This window comes from Somniosus microcephalus, chromosome 27 (genome assembly GCF_052327205.1).
Source record: "Somniosus microcephalus isolate GS21.2 chromosome 27, FLI_Smic_1.0, whole genome shotgun sequence".
In the NCBI taxonomy this organism is placed as follows: domain Eukaryota; kingdom Metazoa; phylum Chordata; class Chondrichthyes; order Squaliformes; family Somniosidae; genus Somniosus; species Somniosus microcephalus.
In genome coordinates, this window is record NC_141013.1 from 4,779,447 (window position 1) to 4,803,467 (window position 24,021).

The following is a 24,021-nucleotide window of genomic DNA, read 5'->3' on the forward strand; positions in this document are numbered from 1 at the left end:
CGTACCACAGCTGCATTTTAAGAAGGAGCCATCGAGCAACATTGAGAAAGCTAAGACTGGAGATTGAATGAAGGATCACATCCAATCAGTCTTATTGGTATAAACTCCTTGTTCAAAGATTTCCAGAGAGAACATTTTTCCTCCCTAGAAAGATTGGATTGAATATAGATTTCATTAAAGGGACAGTGCTACTGCAGTGAAGTATTAAAAGACATTTTTACTGGGATTTCATCCAATGCCTGAGTAAATGGGTAAATGCACCATATATTGTGCTACTGAACACGGCACTAAAAGTGTGAAGTCTACCTGTAGTATTGTAAAGTTTGATCTTCTACTGTTTCGGGTATAGTTCAACATTCAGTTGGCTTTGTTGGTTGTTGTTCTGCCATGGTTGGATGCTTTGAGTATTGAATCTATTAAGTGTCCCAAGTCTCTTTCCCAGTTTAAGGTTAATTACTTCAATACCATTCAAAGAATGCATGTGTCACCCATTTTCCCTTCCTGGGTGCAGTACTTTTACACTCATCCTCATTAGATTTCATCTGTTATTGTTTTGCCTGCTTCCATATTTTGACCAACTCCGTCTCCAATTTCTGAGGTCTCCTCTTAAATCATCTGCAAATTTGCATTGAGTTTCTGAATCCAAGTTGTTGATGTAAATTAGAAACAAAAGAAATAGGAGCAGGAGTAGGCCATTCGGCCCCTCGAGCCTGCTCCGCCATTCAATAAAATCATGGCTGATCTTCTACCTCATCTCCGCTTTCCCGCCCGCTCCCCATATCCCTTGATTCCCTTAGTGTCAATCAATCTCAGCCTTCAATATACTCAACGACTGAGCCTCCACAGCCCTCTGGGGCAGAGAATTCCAAAGATTCACCACCCACTGAGTGAAGGAATTTCTCCTCATCTCAGTCCTAAATGGCCGACCCCTTGTCCTGAAACAGTAGTGGTCCCAACACTGAGCCCTCAGTACTTCCCTCACCATGACATAACTCCTCTAACAAATACCTGTTGTTTCCTACCCTTCAGTTAAATGCTAATCCATTCCTAAAACTTGCCCTGAATCCCCACAGCTTTACACTTAGCGCTTTTCATTTGGAACTTTGAGAGCGATCTTATTGAATGGCGGAGCAGGCTGGAGGGGCCGAATGGCCGACTCCTGCTCCTATTTCTTATGTTCTTATGATCCATAATAAACATGACAACTGATTTATTAGAAAAGAAAGAACATGTGTTTATATAGCACCTTTCACAATCTCAGGATGTCCCAAAGTGCTTCACAGCTAATGAAGTACTTCTGAAGCGTAGTCACTGTTGTAATGTAGGAAACACAGCAGCCAATTTACACACAGCAAGCTCCCACACACCTAAATAGATAATGATCAGATCATCTGTTTTAGTGATGTTGATTGAGGGATAAATATTGGCCCCAGGACACCAGGGATAACTCTCCTGCTCTTCTGCAAAATAGTGGCCGTGGGATCTTTTACATCCACCTGAGAGGGCAGACGGGGCCTCAGTTTAACGTCTCATCCGAAAGATAGCACCTCCGACAGTGCAGCGCTCCCTCAGCACTGCACTGAAGTGTCAGTCTAGATTTTGTGCTCTAGTCTTGGAGTGGGACTTAAACCGACAACCTTCTAACTGAGAGGCGACAGTGCTGCCCACTGAGCCAAAGCAGACACAAGGCTGTATTGCTCAGTTCCCTGCGGAAGCCAATATTTTCACTGGTGTTGGGAAATCTTATGCAAAATTGCAGTACTTGGGAGGCAAGTTGCATAACTAAACAGTAAATGTAGAAGTTCACAAGATCGGCCGTGGGATGTCACAGTTTGACAAATCACTTAGCCCAATAATAAATCGTAAGTTTATTGACCCATTTTAATTACTCAGATACTTCAGAGGGAATGGGATTACCACAAGCACAGGTTCATGGGACCTGAGAACCTGCACAATGTTCACTCACAATTACCTCCCCAGGCAGGAGGGGAGGGAGGAACTCTGGTTTTAAGAATATAAGAAATAGAAGCAGGAGTCGGCCATTTGGCCCCTCGAGCCTGCTCTGCCATACGGTTCCTCAAGCCTGCTCTGCCATTCAATAAGATCATGGCTGATCTTCAACCTCAACTCCACTTTCCTGCCCGATCCCCATATCCCTTGATTCCCCTAGAGTCCAAAAATCTATCGATCTCAAAAAAACAAAGTGCCTCACAACCTGGTAGGTAACATCCGTCTATTTATCTCTCCGTCTCTAATCTTTCTTCATTGTTCCTTTCTTGACCCTATTGTATCTGATCCTTTTTGTCACCTGTTGTAGCTGCTCTCTATCCCAGTACTCAGCCACATTTATTTCACTGAAGCATTGATGCCAGGGGTGTGTTTCTCTTCGTACAAAGAATGGTCAGCATAAAGAATGCATTTCCAGATAGGGTAATGGAGGCAAAAACAGTAACAACAACAGAAACTTACATTTATATAGCACCTTTAAGGTTGTAAAACATCCCAAGATGCTTCACAGCAGCGATTATCAAACATAATTTGACACTGAGCCACATAAGGAGATATTGGGACAGGTGACAAAAATCTTGGTCAAAGAGGAAGGTTTTAAGGACCATCTTAAAGGAGGAGGGAGAGGCGGAGAGGTTTAAGGAGGGAATTCCAGAGCTCGGGGCCCAGGCAGCTGAAGGCACGGCCGCCAATGGTGGAGCGATGAAAATCGGGGGGATGCGCAAGAGGCCAGAATTGGAGGAGCGCAGAGATCTCGGAGGATTGTAGGGAGGAGGTTACAGAGATAGGGAGGGGCGAGGGCCACGGAGGGATTTGAACACCAGGATGAGAATTTTTAAATCGAGGTGTGGCCGGATCTTGGAATCATTAAAGAAAATCAGGCAGATAATGATGTCACACACTGTCACTGGAGACCATAGTATGAATTTGAGGTCCTATCTCAATGGTACAACTCAGTTTTTTATTGATTTTCAATGATAATTCCCTTTTTTCCTCATCTTAGGCCATTTTTCTTTTGATTTGCATTTGATTTATTTTACCTTTTTAGGTCTGTGTTTCACTATGGCCCAATAAAACATTTTTTTTCCTGTTGATTTTACCCTGGTTTTCCGTTTTCTGCCTCCCTAAATCCCCTTTAACTTTCTTGTCCTGAGTTCCTACTCTGAAACACAGTCACTTCTGTTAGCCCTAGAACACTGTGGAAAGAACTGAGAATGAACACTCTTAGCATGCGCATAATCTTTTTCAACGACAATTGTCTTTTTTTTAAACTTCCACTGAACATTCTGTATATTCTATTTCTCTGACTTTTATTCAATTTGAAAAATGTTCTTCAAACAATAAAAACCGAGCACACTGCTCCTCAGTAATAAACTACTCATCAAACTGCATGCGTGATATTGGATTTACAGAACAACGTGCCCATCAACCACAACGCAACCTCTCTTGTGGTGCGACAGGCTAAGTACAGAATAGGTAGACAGTGAATTAGTTAAACAGACATCTGTTGACTCAGGTGCTGGTGGTTGATTTACTGGACTGCCACTAGACTAATAAATTGTTTAAATGTGTGGTGACCTCCCTTTGGCTGTAATGGATGTCAAGGCCATTGAACGTTCACAACCCATGATGAATATTGTCTCGTTGAAACTTGCGGTATTGTCTTTCCTGAACGTTTTGTAGCTTTATAGTCCTTTATTGAGCCCCAGAGTAGTGCATTGGGCTCACTTTGAACGTCTTTAATTACATCAATCCAACCAGTATTATTTATTTGAATCAGCCTTTTCTTCCAGATGCGAGTGGCACGATTTCCAGGCAAGGGGGAATTGCATAAACTGGGCTTGTATTCCCTGGAATATAGAAGGTTAAGGGGTGATTTGATTGAGTTTTTTTGAAAGGAATTGATAGGGTAGATAGGGAGAAACTTTTTCTGCTGGTGGGGGAGTCTAGGACAAGGGGACATAACCTTAAAATCAGAGGCAGGCCATTCAGGAGAGAAGTTTAGGAAACGCTTCTTCATGCAAAGGGTTGGTGGAAGTGTGGAACTCTCTCCCACAAAGTGCTGCTAGCTCAGTTAATTAAGTTAAACCTGAGGTCAATAGATTTTTGCTAGCCAAGGGTATAAAAGGATATGGATCAAGGCAGGCGGCTGGAGTTAAGATGCAGATCAGCCATGATCTCATTGAATGGCGGAACAGGCTCGAGGGGCTGAATGGCCTCCTCCTGTTCCTATGGCAGGTAATCTTTCTTAGGAATCATCCAATTCCAATTTGCAATCAAGTAGTTACAATAGAATCCTAGAAGTTTACAGCGCAAGAGTGAGGCCATTTGGCCCATCATGTCTGTGTCAACTCTCTGCTTTAGCAAGTAAAACGAATGCCACTGCCTTGCTCTCTCCAATAAAGACACAGGCTCAGAGCAACGGTGCTGTTAAATTGTACATCCTTTGCACGATAACGTTATATTCCATTATAAATAATCATTTAAAATTAAATATATATAAAATTAAGGACATTTATGACTTTAAAATGGGGACTGAATTACGTCTGACATCCAATTATTCCCCATCCTCTAACCTCGCTTCGCTTGAAGATTACAATGGTCTTGACTTCCTGTGTGCATCGTCACAGGAGCTTGACAAGTCAGATATAAATTTTCTGTACAGTTCTATATTCTGTTTTCCTTCCTCTTATCTCACTAATGTGCTCCCCTCTTAGTCTGAGGTTGATGATTCCTTGCTAGGTTACGGTTCCACAGGTGATAGACCATTATCGATACATGAGCCTTGGCGATGAATGCAGCCTCATTCAAAGTCCTGAAATTCAGCAGGGAACTTGTTTATCTATAACCTTTAGATTTAAAGGAGGCTTGTGCATACCTGCGACACCGTCGCATTGCTCACCTCAAAATTGCGCCTCGCAAAATTCAGCGCACCGTGAATCGAGGGGAAGGGGCCCAATATTCTGACCCACACCAATTTTCAGGGAGGCTTCATACCCCTTGCAAAATTGGGACCTTAGTCCCTGACTGTTGGGAATCTCAATGTCTGACAACCTCTTTGTCCTGGAGTGAGGGGCCTTGCTTCTTTATTTGTTAACGTAACGTTTCTCTGCACCTTGTTCTTTGTGTTCTTAAGATTTTACTATCGCTGATGCACTAGGTTGCTATGATGATGAATTGCTCATGGCTCCATCCTGAAGCTATTTTGAAACTGACTGACCTTAAAATAGCAAGGAAGTCAGTGGGACTTGATAGCGCAACTTTAAACCTGATATTTATACAATATAAACACTCTTGTTTGTCCTGTCCCCTACAGATTATTTTAGGTCAGTGATGCATATTCTCAGCTCGTTAATCAAAGCAAGTGTCGTGGGACTTGCTGCAGCTGGGAGTGACTTTAATGCTCGTTAAGTAGCACCGTACAAGTGGACTCTTGGTAACCTCTCCCCCTAACCTTTGTCTGTTTTCTTATTAACCTCAACGTGTCTACCTCCTGCTCGACTCAGTTATTCAACGAAAAGCACTTGGCCCCGGCGGACATTGCAACAAAGCATCGGCCAGACCAAAGTTTCGCTTGAGAGGACATCCGCTTACCCAGTGTGATGATGGATGGAGCTTCAGTCCGTAAGGGTGACCCCAAGCTTCCAGTCGCCTGTCATTTCAATTCACCGTTCCACTCCCACTCAGACCTCACCATCTGCGATCTCTTGCATTGTTCCACGGAAGCTCAGCGCAAGCTCGAGGAACAGCACCTCATCTTCCGATTAGGCACTTTACAGTCTTGCGTACTCAATATCGAGTTCAACAATTTCAGATCATAACCTCGGGCCCTATTATATTTTTATATTTTTTATCCACACTTTCGGTTTGTGCCTTTTCCTTTTTTCTCTCTCCCACATGGCAGCTGTCTCTCACTCTGACAGCGCATTTCACACTTCATCCAGAGCCATTGTTTGTTTCTTTACCTGTCCTATTACTATCTCGTCTCCCCTTGAATATCTCTCAATGTCTCTTCTTTCATCCCCTCCCCCATTTCCCAGCCCCCAAACTGCCTTTTAATCTCTTTCATTTCCTGCCTTTTTTTCTCAGTTCTGTAGAAGGGTTTCGACCCGAAACATTGACTCTGTTTCTCTCTCCACGGATGTTGCCGGGCCTGCTGAGTTTTTCCAGCATTTTCTGTTGTTATTATGGAGCTTCAGTGTTGGAAACTCAGACTGCAGACAGCAGGTAGAGCTGCGGTTGTGCGCCAATAGTTTCCGGCCCCCCAGAGCAGTTTCCTACTTGGAGCGTGGAAGCATGAAGTGTTAACTGTTCCGCAAAACTGCAGGTTTCAATGTCTGTTTAAAACATAAAATTAAAGATGATTTTATGTAATGAAGGTCATATCCTACATGGTCCACCATCCTCATCGCAAAAGGGGCACTGCGTAAAGGGGGAAAAAGTGTTTGACGAATCATTTTTAAGAACGTAAGAAATGCTCCGCCATTCAATAAGATCACGGCTGATCTTCAACCTCCACACCACTTTCCTGCCCGATCCCCATATCCCTTGATTTCCCAAGAGTCCAAAAATCTATCATAATAATAATAATAATCAACTTTATTGTCATTGTTAGTGCACAAGTGCAGTACAACGAAATGTAGGCTTGCAGCTCCCGAGAGTGTACATTTAGATTAAGACATTTAAACATTCAACATTCATTTGGCTTGTAATACATTAACATAAACATTATAAAATGCATTGGCAGATGTGCAGGCTTTAGAGTTTATTTGTGGAGTTCAGTAGGATGACAGCCCTGGGAAAGAAGCTGTTCCTGAATCTGGTCGTTCGGGTGCGAATGCATCTGTAGCGTCTCCCAGATGGCAGGAGGGCGAACAGACTGTGGCTGGGGTGGGTAGGGTCTTTGATGATGGTCAGTGACCTCCGTAAACAGCGTTTCTGATAGATGTTCTCTATGGTCGGTAGCCGGGTGCCGGTAATGCGTTGGGCAGTTTGGACTACCCGCTGCAGGGCTTTCCGGTCATAGGAGCTACAGCTGCCATACCATACTGTGATACAGTTCGTCAGGATGCTCTCTATTGTGCAGCGGTAAAAGTTAGAGAGGATCAGGGGTGACAGGTTACATCCCTTCAGCCTCCTTAGGAAGTATAGGCGCTGCTGGGCCTTCTTCACCAAAGAGGAGTTATTGAGGGACCAGGAGAGGCCTTCCGTGATGTGGACTCCGAGGAACTTAAAGCTGTCCACCCTTTCCACCACAGCCCCATGGATCGATCTCAGCCTTGAATATACTCAATGACTGAGCCTCCACAGCCCTCTAGGGTAGAGAATTCCAAAGATTCACCACCCTCTGAGTGTCAGCTGTGGCTCAGTGGGCAGCACTCTCTCTCGCCTCTGAGTCAGAAAGTTATGTGGTTCAAGTCCCCACTCCAGGGATTTGAGCACAAAAATCTAGGCCGACACTGCAGTGCAGTACTGAGGGAGTGCTGCACTGTCGGCGGTGCCGTCTTTCAGATGAGACGTTAAACTGAGGCCCTGTCTGCCCTCTCAGGAGGATGTAAAAGATCCCACAGCACTATTTGAAGAAGAGCAGGGGAGTTCTCCCCGGTGTCCTGGGGCCAATATTTATCCCTTAATCAACATCACTAAAAACAGATTATTTGGTCATTATCACATTGCTGTTTGTGGGAACTTGCTGTGCGCAAATTGGCGGCTGCGTTTCCTACATTACAACAGTGACTGACAACAGTGACTGCACTTCAAAAAATACTTCATTGGCTGTAAAGCACTTTGGGACGTCCGGTGGTTGTGAAAGGCGCTATAGAAATGCAAGTCTTTCTGTATGATTCGACAATGAACGACTGCTGATGGATATCTGAAGCTAACAGGTGGGGGCAGTAGCAAGCCAGAAAGAAACAAATATATTTTTACACTTGCAATGTAAGGTGCTCAGTGATCATCTCCCATTAGAAACAGTTATTCTTCAGGCAAATGCTATGATTGATGGGTGCTGGTCCACAGCACTCCTCGCAGAGTGTTGAAAGTAGTGAGTTTTACTGTAAAATATTAGGGTCTGGGAAGTCCTGGACGGTGCATTGAGCTTCTGTCCATTTATCAACATCACTAAAAACAGATTATCTGGTCATTATCACATTGTTGTTTGTGGGATCTTGCTGTGCGCAAATTGGCTGCCGCGTTTCCTACATTACAACAGTGACTACACTCCAAAAGTACTTCATTGGCTGTGAAGCGCTTTGAGATGTCCGGTGGTCGTGAAAGGCGCTGGAGAAATGCAAGTCTTTCTTTTAACGAAATTCCTCCTCATCTCAGTTCTAAATGGCTGACCCCTTGTCCTGAGACTGTGACCCCTAGTTCTCGACTCTCCAGCCAGGGGAAACAACCTCTCAGCATCTACCCTGTCAATGCCCCTCAGAATATTACATGTTTCAATGAGATCACCTCTCATTCTCCTAAACTCCAGAGAGTATAGGTTCAATCTACTCAATCTCTCCTCATAGGACAACCCTCTCATCCCTGGGATTAATCTAGTGAACCTTCATTGCACCGTCTCTAAGGTAAGTATATTCTTTCTCATTTGTTTTAAAGTACAATGCCATAAGTTGCATCAAAATGCTTCATCAAAAAAACACATGTGCAATGTCTCCCTCTCAAAACAAAGGAACGACAAACAGGAAGGAAATGCCCTTTTAAGCATGATCTTCTAACGTTGATGGGGCCAAAGTACCAAGCGATATTTACTCATAGTAAGTAACCCAGGCCACAGATGAATATCCTTTTCAATTTAATGGCTTTCATACTGGTCAGCTAAGGAGATATAAAGATTGCTTAAAAGCTACTCTGAAACAGTGCCAAATGGACGTTCATAATTGGGAACCACTTGCTCAGTATAAGAAAGCATGGTGAAAAACCATCCATGAAGGCACCTCCTACTATGAGGCCCATCGCATTGCCGATGTTGAATGTAAACGGCAGCTGAGGAAGTCTCGCTTGAAAAATCAAGATCCCCAACCTGGTGCATCCAGGATCCACTGTTCAATCTGCAGACGCTCATTCCGAGCAAAAATAGAACATAAGAAATAGGAGCAGGAGTAGGCCACTCGGCCCTTCAAGCCACCTCCGAGTAAAGAAGCAAGACACCTCACTGCAGGACTATGAGGTTGCAGGAAATTGTGATTCCCAACAGCCAGAGACTAAGGTCCCAATAGGTCTCATCAGTCACCAAAGAACTCACTGCAAAAAATGGCTGCCTTCTTTGAGATCGAAGGACGAATGACAACAGTGACCAAAAATCATAGAAGAAATACCTGAGGTATTCAGCAAAGACTTGCCTACTGGCCCACCAGCTACTTATCTCAAACTTTAGAGTCAGCTTGGCTTAGTTGGAAGCACTTTCACCTTTGAGTTAGAAGGTCATTGGATTAAACCCCACTCCGGGACTTGAGCGCACAACCTTGTCTGTCACTCCAGTACATTGCAACATTGAGGGAGTGCTGGATCATTTAGAGGGGTCATTCTACAGATGAGTTGTCAAGTCAAGACTTGCCTACCTGTTCTGGTTGTTCAGGTGGAGGTTAAAGATCCCATGGCATTATTTGAAGAAGAGCAGGGAGTTCATCATAGAATAGTACAGCACAGAAGGAGGCCATTTGGCCCATCATGCCTGTACCAGCTCTTTGAACGGGCTATCCAATTATTCCCATTCCCCCAGAGCCCTGCAAATTTCTCCTTTTTGGGTTTTTATTAAATTCTCTTTTGAAAGTTGCTATTGAATCTGCTTCCACCGCCCTTTCAGGCAGCGCATTCCAGATTATAACTCACTGCATAAAAAAAAATTCTCCACATTCCCCCCCAGGTTCTTTTACCACGTTATCCCAATGTTCTGGCCAATATTGCTTTCACCAGTAAAGACAAATGAACTAAATAGCAAAATACTGCAGATGCTGGAAATCTGAAATAACAACAGAAAATGCTGGAAACACTCAGCAGATCAGGCAGCATCGAGGAGAGGGAAACAGAGTCAACGTTTTGGGTCGAGGACCCTTCGTCAGAACTGGAAAAGGTTAGAGAAGAGAGATTTTTAAGCAAGGGAAGGGAGGAAAGAACAAAGGGAAGGTCTGTGATAGGATGGAAGGCCGGAGAGACTGACTGACAACCAGATTGATTGACTTGCTCCATCATCCCTTTTGTCAGTCAATCTCTCCTGCCTTCCAGCCGGTCACAGACCTTCCCCTTGTTCGTTCCTCCCCTGAGGAAGGACGTTCTTGCCTTGGAGGGAGTGCAGCGAAGATTCACCAGGCTGATACCTGGGATGGCAGGAATGACGTATGAGGAGAGATTGGGTCGATTGGGCTTATATTCGCTGGAGTTCAGAAGAATGAGAGGCGATCTCATTGAAACTTATAAAATTCTAACAGGACTAGACAGACTAGATGCAGGAAGGATGTTCCCGATGGCGGGGGAGTCCAGAACCAGGGGTCACAGTCTAAGGATAAGGGGTAAGCCATTTAGGACAGAGATGAGGAGGAATTTCTTCACCCAGAGAGTGGTGAACCTGTGGAATTCTCTACCACAGAAGGCAGTTGAGGCCAATTCATTAAATATATTAAGGAAGGAGTTAGATATATTTCTTAAAGCTAAAGGGATCAAGGGATATGGGGAGAAGGCAGGGACAGGGTACTGAATTTGGATAATCAGCCATGATCTCATTGAATGGCGGAGCAGGCTCGAGGGGCCGAATGGCCTACTCCTGCTCCTATCTTCTATGTTTCTATGTTTCTTTACTCCCAGCCCCTGCCTAAAAATCTCTCTTCTCTAACCTTTTCCAGTTCTGATGAAGGGTCCTCGACCCGAAACATTGACTCTGTTTCTCTCTCCTCGATGCTGCCTGACCTGCTGAGTGTTTCCAAGACAAATTAACTGATCATCTGCGGAGAGAGAAACAGAGTTAACGTTTCAGGTCAATGACCTTTCGTCAGAACAGTTCTGGCCCGTTAACTCTGTTTCTCTCTCTGCAGATGCTGCCTGACCTGCTGAATATTTCCAGCATTTTCTGTTTTTATTTCAGATTTCCAGCATTCGCAGTATTTTGCTTTTGTATTGACTGATCATTTATCTGATTGCTGCTTGTAGGATCTTGCTGTGTGCAAATTGGATCTTGCTCTTGCCTACAAAAGAACAGTCTCTCTACGTCATCCCACCCTACGTAAACTTGAGGTGATCCAAAACTCGGCTGCCCGTGTCCTAACTTGCAGCAAGTCCCATTCGCCCATCACCCACTGTGCTCGCTGACCTACATTGGCTCCTGTTTAAGCAACACCTCGATTTCAAAATTCTCACCCTTGTTTTCAAATCCTTCCATGGCCTCGCCCCTCCCTATCTCTGTAATCTCCTCTACTCGCACAACCCCCCCGAGATATCTGCGCTCCTCTAATTCTGCCCTCTTGAGCATCCCTGATTATAATCGCTCAACCATTGGTGGTCATGCCTTCTGTTGCCTGGACCCTAAGCTCTGGAATTCCCTGCCTAAACCTCTCCGCCTCTCTACATCTCTCTCCTCCTTTAAGACACTCCTTAAAACCTACCTCTTTGACCAAGCTTTGACCTACCTTAATTTCTTCTTATGTGGCTCGGTGTCAAATTTTTTGTCTTATAACACTCTTGTGAAGCGCCTTTGGACGTTTTACTACATTAAAGGCGCTATATAAATACAAGTTGTTGTTGTTTTTGTTGTCAAAGTAATTCATGTGTTGAAGAGTGTATCTGTGAGAGAGATGAAGTGAATGTAGGTGAGTGAGATGGAGAATATTTATATGAAATAGATTGAGCGTGTGTATAGGTGAGAGAGATGGAAAGTGTGTTTTGGGCCCCGGTTTTAACTCCAGGAGGATTCCCCACTCGTGCCTGAGTTAAAATTACAGTCGGGTCTCAATGATGTCGTCGGGCCGCAACATGCCTGTGTAAAGAAGGGCCCTGTTGGCTCCGGGCGCCTGCCCTTGCTGCCCGCTCAGGAGAGCCGGTTAAAATTGCAGACGTTGCAATCGTGGCGGCTTGCGGACAGGTACGAGCCCAGGCGATTTTAACCGCCTGCCCGCCAGGTTTCTGCTGAGCGAGTAGGGTTAAAATCTCCCCCCACCCCGCCCCCCGGTGGGAGCGATATTGGAGCGAGAGATACAAAGGCGGATTTGCAGTCTAGACTAATTACGATCGTCAGTTCGATTATTTTTATATAAAGCGCACACAAATGCTTCAATTTCATTACAGCCTTGTAATCACTCTTCGTATTCATCAGTTTGTATGTAACTGAAGGTCACTCCTAAGCAGAAGTTGCTGTTCACACATGAGACTACAGGAGGCTCTAAGCCCTGTTACTGTTGGGCTGTGTGAAGGAACTAGTATTTTTTTTCATGCAACTATCCACTTCCCATTACTTACGCTCTGGCTATTTTTCCAGCTGTTTCCCTGAGTGGGTATCTCCACATCTGTTGTGCGTTGGAGCATCATCATTAGGAGGGAAAGAGGGCGGGGAAGACTTACTCTGCCACAGCTGGGGAATTTGTCAATGGTTGCTGTGGCAGAAGCAGCTGTTTAGGAGATTACTGAAGCAATGACAGGTTTGGAAACATTCGGAGCTTTACTTATAAAGGCTTTCTGTACATAGAGCCGGATCGCAGAGTGTTCTCTACAAGGGTGACGTGCGGCAGTAAGTATCCGGAGCTGCATCACTGCAATGGTCCATCGGCTTTGATGTGCAGTTTGGAGACTATAGAAACATAGAGGATAGGAGCAGGAGTAGGCCATTCGGCCCCTCGAGCCTGCTCCGCCATTTAATGAGATCATGGCTGATCATCCAAATTCAGTACCCTGTCCCTGCTGTCTCCCCATATCCCTTGATTCCTTTAGCCTTAAGAAATATATCTAACTCCTTCTTGAATATATTTAATGAATTGGCCTCAATTGCCTTCTGTGGTAGAGAATTCCACAGGTTCACCACTCTCTGGGTGAAGAAATTCCTCTTCATCTCAGTCCTAAATGGCTTACCCCTTATCTTTAGACTGTGACCCCTGCTTCTGGACTCCCCCGCCATGGGGAATACCCTTCCTGCATCTAGTCTGTCTAGTCCTGTTAGAATTTTATAAGTTTCAATGAGATCTCCTCTCATTCTTCTAAACTCTAGCGAATATAAGCCTAATCGACCCAATCTCTCCTCATGTGTCATTCCTGCCATCCCAGGTATCAGTCTGGTGAATTGCCTAAAATATTCATAATAATAATCAACTTTATTGTCATTGTTAGTGCACAAGTGCAGTACAACGAAATGTAGGCTTGCGGCTCCCGAGAGTGTACATTTAGATTAAGACATTTAAACATTCAACATTCATTTGGCTTGTAATATATTAACATAAACATAATAAAGTGCATTGGCAGATGTGCAGGCTTTAGAGTTTATTTGTGGAGTTCAGTAGGATGACAGCCCTGGGAAAGAAGCTGTTCCTAAATCTGGTCGTTCGGGTGCGAATGCATCTGTAGCGTCTCCCAGATGGCAGGGGGGCGAACAGACTGTGGCTGGGGTGGGTAGGGTCTTTGATGATGGTCAGTGACCTCCGTAAACAGCGTTTCTGGTAGATGTTCTCTATGGTTGATAGCCGGGTGCCGGTAATGCGTTGGGCAGTTTTGACTACACCTTCTCTTCGCCATCTCTAAGTCAAAGCCTCCGACAGGGTATGAGTGATTTTAATCCAATTTTTGGGGTACTTTTTTGCCCAATTTACTCAACAACTTGCATTTATATAGCGCCTTTAACACAGGAGCGTAATCAGACTAAAACTGATGCAGAGCCAAAAGCAGACAGGTGACCAAATGCTTGGTCAAAGAGGGAGGTTTTAAGAAGCGTCTGAAAGGAGTAGAGAGAGACGGAGAGGTTTAGAGAGGGAATTCCAGATGATTTGAGTCTTGCTTCACAGGGCCTGGCAGCCTTCCAGTAACCTCTTAAACTGTCCGCTCTTTACCCGTGAGCCTGGACAGCGAGTCTCCGTGGCTATCCAACCTGGGAGGACATCACAACTCAACCCTGTCCTAATATCTCTTTATGTGACTCGGGTGTCAAATTCTGTCTGATTCACGCTCCTGTGAAGCGCCTTGGGACATTTTACTATGTTAAAGACGCTATATAAATGCAAGTTGTTCTTGTTGCACACACTTTACAGTAGATGGTACTAGCAAAGCGATCAAGAGTTGGCCGACGTTTGCCTTCCCAAGCCCAGCGGGCACTGAGATCAACTGTCGAATCCCAACTGCTTTTTAAAATTCATTCACGGGATGTGGGCGTCGCTGGCAAGGCCAGCATTTATTGCCCATCCCTAATTGCCCTTGAGAAGGTGGTGGTGAGCTGCCTTCTTGAACCGCTGCAGTCCGTGTGGTGAAGGTGCTCCCACAGTGCTGTTAGGGAGGGAGTTCCAGGATTTTGACCCAGCGACGATGAAGGAACGGCCGATATACTTCCAAGTCAGGATGGTGTGTGACTTGGAGGGGAACTTGGAGGTGGTGTTCCCATGCACCTGCTGCCCTTGTCCTTCTAGGTGGCAGAGGTCGCGGGTTTGGTAGGTGCTGCGGAGAAACCTTGGCGAGTTGCTGCAGTGCATCTTGTAGATGGTACACACTGCTACTCTGGCTGGGACCAGCTAACACAGCACTGGCCCGGATTGGAACCTGGGAACTTTACGGTCTAGGATGGCTCAGTATTACACCAGGCAGTGCCTTCAACCACAAGGTCATTGGGAGAGCTGACAGCAGTGAAGTTTGGAAGGTGACTGATACTGTAGGCTACCTACATTAAAGATGAGTGCGACTGACTCTATTATTTGCAATGAATTTGCTTGAGCAATGTTACACATGTCCCTCAAGCCAATCATCTGCCTAATAAAACTGTCAACTATCCAGTGATGGATCAGATGTCTCCCTTGTGACAGACAGTGCCCTTAGGCTATAATCTCCTCTGTTTAGTGACACACTTCAGTGAGTTGGTTAATTCATTGGCTTTGGTTGAGCTGCGATTGATGAGTTTCAGTGACAGGCGTGGTTAGATTGTCACAGTCTTGAGTCCCTGTGGAGCAGACAAATGATCAACTGAACGCCCCTCAGGGAAAAACATAAAGCAATTAAGCTCTCATAAAGATAACACACAAAATATGTTACCACGGAGTGCAGTTAGCAGCGGAGGTCCATTGTAAGCTGCTGCATTGGAAGACGGGGACTGGGATTTTCCATACCTGGGCGGGTCCAGGGCAGGCAGTGTCGGTGACGGGTCGCGACCCCGCTGCTGGCTCCATCCCGCTCTGAAAAATGAATTTCTGTCAATGGGGCTTGTTAAGCCCCGCCCAGTGTGTTTCCTGACCAATTAGAGGAAGCAGGTCTGGTGACGTCAGACATGGTGCATCATCAGCCGGTTTCCTTAAAGGAGCCATGTCCAAATTTTTTTTGACGTTTGTGCTGTCAGTGTTCTGCAGCATTGAGGTGCTGCAAACACTGACAAGCACTGCACAAAGGCACAGGGCTGCACCCAGGCTCTCCCATGACACCCTCCATATGCTTAAGGAGGGAGTCACAGCACATAGGGAGATTCTCTTCCCTTCCCATGGGCGGAAGAGACCTCCCCAGGAAATCAACACAGCGTGGTTGCACATTGCAGAGGAGGGCACAAGCAGGGATGTCGTCAGGAGGACCAGGCTGCAGTAGTGCAAACCTTTCAATGATCTCAGTAAATCACGAAACGCTACTGCAAAGCCACACTCAACCTCATTCTGCTGTGCCTCTCATCACATCCCCATCACTCTGCCTTCTCTACCCTACTCCTGCACATCTTTCCTCACACCAACTTACCTTGGACCTCCACCCATCCCTCTCTATCTGTATTATCACATCCCCATCTCACTAGCCACCCCTCACACTCACCCTCATCCTAGTGCAATCATACCAACTAACAACACATAAGAGTAGGCACTTGGGTTCCTGACCCGCTGTCAAAAATATCAAACTTCACACCCGACCCGCCATCAATCCTGCCCGCTGACCATTCCCCCGCCCCCGGAAAATTACAGCCAGTGATTTCTCATGGCAACTGTGAGTAATAAAAGATGAAATATTGTGCAAAATGTATCTCCTATAGTCAGCCAGTTGCACTACTGCACTACTGCAGTCGGTACAAAAAAGTAATAGGTTGTGGGTTTTGGGTTTGTGACTCAAGGGTACTCTGGCCTCTGAGTCAGAATCAAATCAAATCAAATCAAATCAACTTTTATTGTCATTGTTAGTGCACAAGTGCAGTACAACGAAATGTAGGCTTGCGGCTCCCGAGAGTGTACATTTAGATTAAGACATTTAAGCATTCAACATACATTTGGCTTGTAATACATTAACATAAACATAACCATAATAAAGTGCATTGGCAGATGTGCAGGCTTTAGAGTTTATTTGTGGAGTTCAGTAGGATGACAGCCCTGGGAAAGAAGCTGTTCCTAAATCTGGTCGTACGGGTGCGAATGCATCTGTAGCGTCTCCCAGATGGCAGGAGGGCGAACAGACTGTGGCTGGGGTGGGTAGGGTCTTTGATGATGGACCGTGACCTCCGTAGACAGCGTTTCTGGTATATGTGCTCTATGGTCGGTAGCCGGGTTGTGGGTTCGAGTCCCACTCCAGAGACTTGAGCACAAAATTTAGGTTGACACTCCCAGTGCAGTACTGAGGGAGCGCCGCACTGTCGGAGGTGCCATCTTTTGCATAAGACGTTAAACTGAAGCCCCGTCTGCTCTCTCAGGTGGGCGTAAAAGATCCCACGGCCACTGTTTCGAAGAAGAGCAGGGGAGTTCTTCCCAGTGTCCCGGACAATATTTATCCCTCAACCACTAAAACAGATTAACTGGTCATTGCCATTTGTGGGAGCTTGCTGTGCACAAATTGGCTACTGCATTTCCTATATTGCAACAGTGACTACACTTCAAAAAGTACTTTATTGGCTGTAATTATTAGCAGGTGGATGAAGATGACCGGCCTGGACTGGTATGGTGGATGTGTAAGAAGTGGGCTTTGCACTTGGTTACAAGACTCTTTGAAAGGTATGGAAGCCCTGGAAATGTAACAAAAGAGTACAATGAGTTTTCAGAATTCTTTTGGGACATCCTGAGGTTGTGAAAGACGCTGTAGAAATGCAGATTCTTTCTCCTTTTTTTCCCTCCCCCCTAAGCTCTGTTCTTGATCTTGAATGTGTTATGGAAGGGACCAAGTGGAAGGCGTTTAGAAAATGAGTGTGAAAATGTGGCCCTCCTAGTATTTCAATATCATTCACCTACCTGCGAGCCTACCTCAGAAACTGCATCAGCAGCAAAGATCACTTATGAACAGATCACTTGTCCAGTCTAGGGAAGGGTGTGAGTTGAGAGAGAGAGAGAGAGAGAGAGTAAAACAGGCACAGAAAGCATTCTTATTTTGAACTTGATTTAGGGTTTCTTTAGAATAAGAACATAAGAACATAAGAAATAGGAGCAGGAGTAGGCCAATTGGCCCCTCGAGCCTGCTCCGCCATTCAATAAGATCATGGCTGATCTGATCCTAACCGCCAATCCACTATGACAGGACTATCTCCTGAATCTAACAGAATTAGACACACGAAACAGGAGCAGGATCAGGCTACACGGCCCCCGGGCCCGCTCCGCTACCCACAGGGCCATGACCTATCCGAACCTAGACTCATGTCCAAATTCCTGCCCGCTCCCCGTAACCCTTAATTCCCTTTTCTTCTAGGAAACTGTCTATTTCTGTTTTAAACTTATGTAATGATGTAGCTTCTACAGCTTTTTGGGGCAGCATATTCCATGGACCTACCACCCTCTGAGTGAAGTAGTTCCTCCTCATCTCAGTTTTGAAAGAGCAGCCCCTTATTCTAAGACTATGCCCCCTAGTTCTAATTTCACCCATCATCTGGAACATCCTCCCTGCATCCACCCGATCCAACCCCTTCATAATCTTATATGTTTCAATAAGATCGCCTCTCATTCTTCTGAACTCCAATGAGTAGAGTCCCAATCTACTCAACCTCTCCTCATATGTCCATCCCCTCATCCCCGGGATTAATCGAGTGAACCTTCTTTGTACTGACTCGAGAGCAAGTATGTCCTTTCTTAAGTATGGACACCAAAACTGTATGCAGTATTCCAGGTGCGGTCTCACCAATACCTTGTACAACTGAAGCAATACCTCCCTATTTTTATATTCTATCCCCCTAGCAATGAAAGCCAACATTCCATTGGCCTTCTTAATCACTTGCTGCACCTGCATACTAACCTTTTGAGTTTCGTGCACCAGGACCCCCAGATCCCTTTGTACTTCAGTACTTTCCAGTTTCTTGCCATTAAGATAATAACTTGCTCTACGATTTTTCCTGCCAAAGTGCATAACCTCACACTTTCCAGTATTGTATTCCATCTGCCAAATCTCTGCCCACTTACTTAGCCTGTCTATGTCCCCTTGCAGGTTTTTTATGTCCTCCTCACTCACTACTTTCCCTCCCATCTTAGTATCATCTGCAAACTTTAATGTGTTACACTCGGTCCCCTCCTCCAAATCGTTAATATAGATTGTAAAGAGTTGGGGACCCAGCACTGACCCCTGCGGAACACCACTGGTTACTGATTGCCAGTCTGAGAATGAACCATTTATCCCAACTCTCTGCCTTCTGTTAGATAGCCAATCCTCTATCCATGCCAGAATATTACCCCCAATCCCGTGAATTTTTATCTTAAGAATCATAGAATCATACAGCACAGGAGGAGGCCATTCGGCCCATCGTGCCTGTGCCGGCTCTTTGAAAGAGCTCTCCAATTAATCCCACTCCTCCTGCTCTTTCCCCAGAGACCTGCAAATATTCTCCCCTTTATCCAATTTCCTTTTGCAAAGTAACTATTGAATCTGCTTTGAGAGGCAATTGTTGGGATGCCTTTTAATTTTTTTTGAAGAAGGTACAAGCAGAAAGCTGACGTCATGCATTTCATCCCCGTTATTTGATTCTTTTCATATAATTTTAATTATTTTCTAATGTTATTTTAGTGTGGTGCAGAGTACGTGGTCTAATGCAGGCTCCACAATGCTTACAATGAATATAATTAGACTCTTATCATTTGCACACGATGAAGTGTTCCCTTTCATCATGGGCTGTTGAGACCATTAAGGATATCCAGCTAATTTAAACCTAACTTAGTACCCATTACTAACAGAGATGTGGTCCTCTCGAGAATTAGGTCAAGAGACAAATACTTGAAAATGTTCCTTTGGAGACAGGACCACACAACACGGGACTTATTTCCAGCATCTGCGGCATTTTGCTTTTAGCATAAGAGTTTATTTCGAAACCATTTCATGGAACTTCTCATCAATCCTCCCTCTGAAAGCCGCGTTTACATAAGAACATAAGAAATAGGAACAGGAGTCGGCCATTCGGCCCCTCGAGCCTGCTCCGCCATTCAATAACATCATGGCTGATCTGATCTTGGCCTCAGCTCCATTTCACTGCCCGCTCCCCATGACCCTTGACTCCCTTATCGTTCAAAATTCTGTCTATCGTCACCTTAAATACATTCACTGACTCCGCCTCTAAAGCTCTCTGGGGTAGAGAATTCCAAAGATTCACGACCCTCTGAGAGAAGAAATTCCTCCTCATCTCCGTCTTAAATGGGTGACCCATTATTCTGAAACTATGCCCCCTTGTTCTAGATTCCCCCACGAGGGGAAACATCCTCTCTGCATCTACCCTGTCGAGCCCCCTCAGTATCTTATATGTTTCAATAAGATCACCTCTCATTCTTCTAAATTCCAATGAGTGTAGGCCCAACCTGCTCAACCTTTCTTCATAAGACAACCCTTTCATCTCAGGAATCAACCTCGTGAACCTTCTCTGAACTGCCTCCAATGCAAATATACCCCTCCTTAAATAAGGAGACCAAAATTGTACGCAGTACGCCAGGTGTGGTCTCACCAACACCCTGTACAGTTGTAGCAGGACTTCCCTGCTCTTATACTCCAGCCCCCTTGCAATAAAGGCCAACATTCCATTTGCCTTCCTGATTACTTGCTGTACCTGCATGCTAACTTTTTGGGCTGGATTTTCTCAATGGAGACGAGTTGGAGGCGGGACTGCTGCTTGTTGTGTCAATGTCCCGCCTCCATCATCATCTGACCAACCAGAGGGATTTTCCCTGATTGACTTTGTGAAGTCCGCCCTGTGGGCTCAGCAGGCCAATTAGGGAGGAAGTCACTGACAGACCACGTCAACGTATAACGTGCTATCTGTCAAGACTTCTTGAAAGAAGAAATGTCAGCATTTGACAGCTCTGTGAAACTGTCAAACACTGACATTCTGTGTTGTTTGATGAGCCCTTGTGTTCAGGACTCATCAAACCTTTCAACTTTGTCGATTTCAGATGGCTGTTGGTTCGGAGGATCCAACAGCCAGTCTGTGAAATCAACAAGGAGGATGTCGGGTCTCCCGATCCAGGGTGGATGAAGGCTGTAGGAAGAAAACAAGGTAAGTGAACATTTTTTTAAACTTATCACTCACCTTACATACTTACCACTCCACACTTGCACCCATCACTCACCTCTACATCTTACTTCCAGGTGCCTCTGACCGCCGCAGACCTCCTTCACGTCTGCTCCAACCCGACGGGGTTCTCCGAGGTCGGGAAGCCTTCACCTGTGAAGGTAAAATGGCACTAATCCTTTTTTATGCCTGTTAGCTACCTGTTAACAGGCAGTTAAAAGGATTTAATGCCTTTTCCGCCTCCAGGAGACGGGACCCGAAGCAGCACATCTTCCTGCCTCCTGGCAAAAGGGCACGGAGGCAGGATGGGGACGGGTTTGCCATCTGCCCCCACTTTCTGCTACTTTACTGGCAGTCGCGCCTCCATACCCGCCTCCTCGGGGCTGAGAAAATCCAGCCCTGTGTGTTTCATGCACAAGGACCCCCAGGTCCCTCTGTACTGCAGCATTTTGTAATCTCTCTCCATTTAAATAATAATTTGTTTTTTTATTTTTCTTACCAAAGTGGATAACCTCACACTTTCCCACATTATACTCCATCTGCCAAATGTTTGCCCACTCACTTAGCCTGTCTATATCCCTTTGCAGATTCTTTGAGTCCTCTTCACAACTTGCTTTCCCACCTATCTTTGTATCATCAGCAAATTTGGCTACATTACACTCGGTCCCTTCATCCAAGTCACTAATATAGATTGTAAATAGTTGAGGCCCCAGCACCAATCCCACTGTGGCACCCCACTAGTTACCGTTTGCCAACCGGAAAATGACCCATTTGTCCCGACTCTCTGTTTTCTGTTAGTTAGCCAATTCTCTATCCATGCTAATATATTACCCCCAACCCTGTGAGCTCTTACCTTGTGCAGTAACCTTTTATGTGGCACCTTATCGAATGCCTTCTGGAAATCCAAATACATGATATATACTGGTTCCCCTTTATCCACCCTGCTCGTTACATCCTCAAAGAACTCCAGCAAATTTGTCAAACACGATTTCCCTTTCATAAAACCATGCTGACTCTGCTTGACTGCATTATGATTTTCTAAATGTCCTGCTACTGCTTCTTTGGTATCAAGGAATGGCCACTCGAGCAGGACGCCGTGGAACTGTACTCCAGCCAAAGCCAGAGGAACAGAACATAAGGAAAAAAAACCCCAAGGTGCCCTGCCTTTTAAAGAGGCTCCATCGCAATTCAGGGCGAGACCGGGGAATGTCCTCCTCTGGTTTAACAGCTGCCATATTGACTGCGGGGAAAAACTGAGGCTGTTGTGAGGCTGTTTAATTTTTTAAAGAATGTACAATCAGAGACTCGACGCCACTTTCATTTGATCCTTTTCATATGATTTTCATTATTCTCTCTCATTATTTTAGTTTGGTACAGAGTACATGGTATAATACAAGTTTCACAAGACTTACAATATAATTATAGACCTATCATTGCCACACCATGAAGAACCGCCTTTCATAATGGATTTTTGAGAACATTAAGAATGAACAACCAGCTAATTTAAACCTAAATTAACAGCCATTATCAGCAGATGTGGTGCAACTGTTTTCTCAAGAATTACGTCAAATGCTTGAAAATGTTCAAATGGAGAGAGAATGAAAGGTCCTTGTAATCCATTACTAAAGTGCTAAGGCTTGTTGAAATAGGTTCAGAGTTACATTTGGGTGCAGTGGAGAAAGAGAAGGAAAGATTCGGAGTGCTTTCTAAGCCAATTTCTCCTTTATTTCAGTCTTTCTAGGCTATTTTTTGAGCATTTTGTAGAATCTTACGGCACAGGAGTTTAGAACTATCCTATTAGTCCCACGACTCCGCTCTTTCCCCATAGCCTGGCTAATTTTTCCTTTTTTAGGTATTTCAGGCCTCTCCACTCTCTTCATGAGTTGCTTCAGTGACTTGGATTTATGGAGATGACCAGTGTGTATCAGAGCGCATCCACTGGGGATTTTTGCTTTCCTCCAGGCCCATCTAAAGGTGTCCCAATCCTTGAGAAACTGTATTCAGAATTTTAGAATAGGGGGGCGTAGATACAAGATAAAATAAACAGGCAGATTAGAAAAATGGTGATCAACATATGGAACAAACTGCCACTGCAGGTGGTCATGCAGGATGCGGACAAGCTCCTGGTAACTGAAAGGATTCATGGTCGTTATGAATAATATGGTCCCATTAGGACACTTGATCGGCAGCCCATCCACCACATTAAACATCCACTCCCTCCACTGCAGTGTGTACCATTTACAAGGTGCACTGCAGCAACTCGCCAAGGATTCTTCGGCAGCACCTCCCAAACCCGTGACCTCCACCGCCTAGAATGACAAGGGCAGCAGGTGCATGGGAACACCACCACCTCCAAGTTCCCCTCCAAGTCACACACCATCCTGACTTGGATATATATCGGCTGTTCTTTCATCGTCGCTGGGTCAAAATCCTAACAGCACTGTGGGAGCACCTTCACCACACGGACTGCAGCGGTTCATGAAGAAGGCGGCTCACCACCACCTTCTCAAGGGGCAACTTGGGATGGGTAATAAATACCAGCCTTGCCAGCGATGCCCACATCTCCAGAATGAATTTTTAAAAAATTCTCTCCCCCCTCCGAGCGTGGGCACCAGTCAGGTGGAACAGATCTGCAATGCACTCCGCCTGACTAACTCACCACATAATGGACGTCAAACCTGGGATCTTTCTAGTCTGTGTGTTGCAGCCTCCACAGCCACATCAAGCAGTGATCTACCAACTGAGCTGTTGGGTTGTCGGGATCTGTATTTACATTTTCTTCCCTTAAATTGGGCCTTAGAAAGATGCTACAGGTCTCGCATCCCCCTGGTGCCAACCCCAATGTAAACTTGCCGGAGGTGGCCCATCGAGCTCGCTCCTTCCAACAGACCATGTATAATTAGTGCTGCTACGAACACTCTACGACTGACTTAGTCTCCTACTAACAACAACTTGCACCTTTAAAGTAGTAAATTGTCCCAAGGCGCTTCACAGGAGCGTAATCAGATATAAATTTGGCACCGAGTAATATTAGGAGATATTAGGACAGGTGACTAAAAGCTTGGTCAAAGAGGTCGGTTTTAAGGAGCGTATCTAAGGAGGTAAGAGAGGCGGAGAGGTTTAGGGAGGGAATTCCAGAGCTTAGGGCCCAGGCAGCTGAAGGCACGGCCGCCAATGGCGGTGTGATGAAAATCGGGGATGTGCAAGAGGTCAGAATTGGAGAAACGCAGAGATCTCGGAGGTTTGTGGGGCTGAAGGAGGTTACAGAGATAGGGAAGCAAGGAGGACATGGAGGGATTTGAACACAAGGCTGAGAATTTTAAATTTGAGGCATTGGTGGACCGGGAGCCAATGTAGGGCAGCGAGCACAGGTGGTGATGGGTGAACGGGACTGGGTGTGAGTTAGGACACGG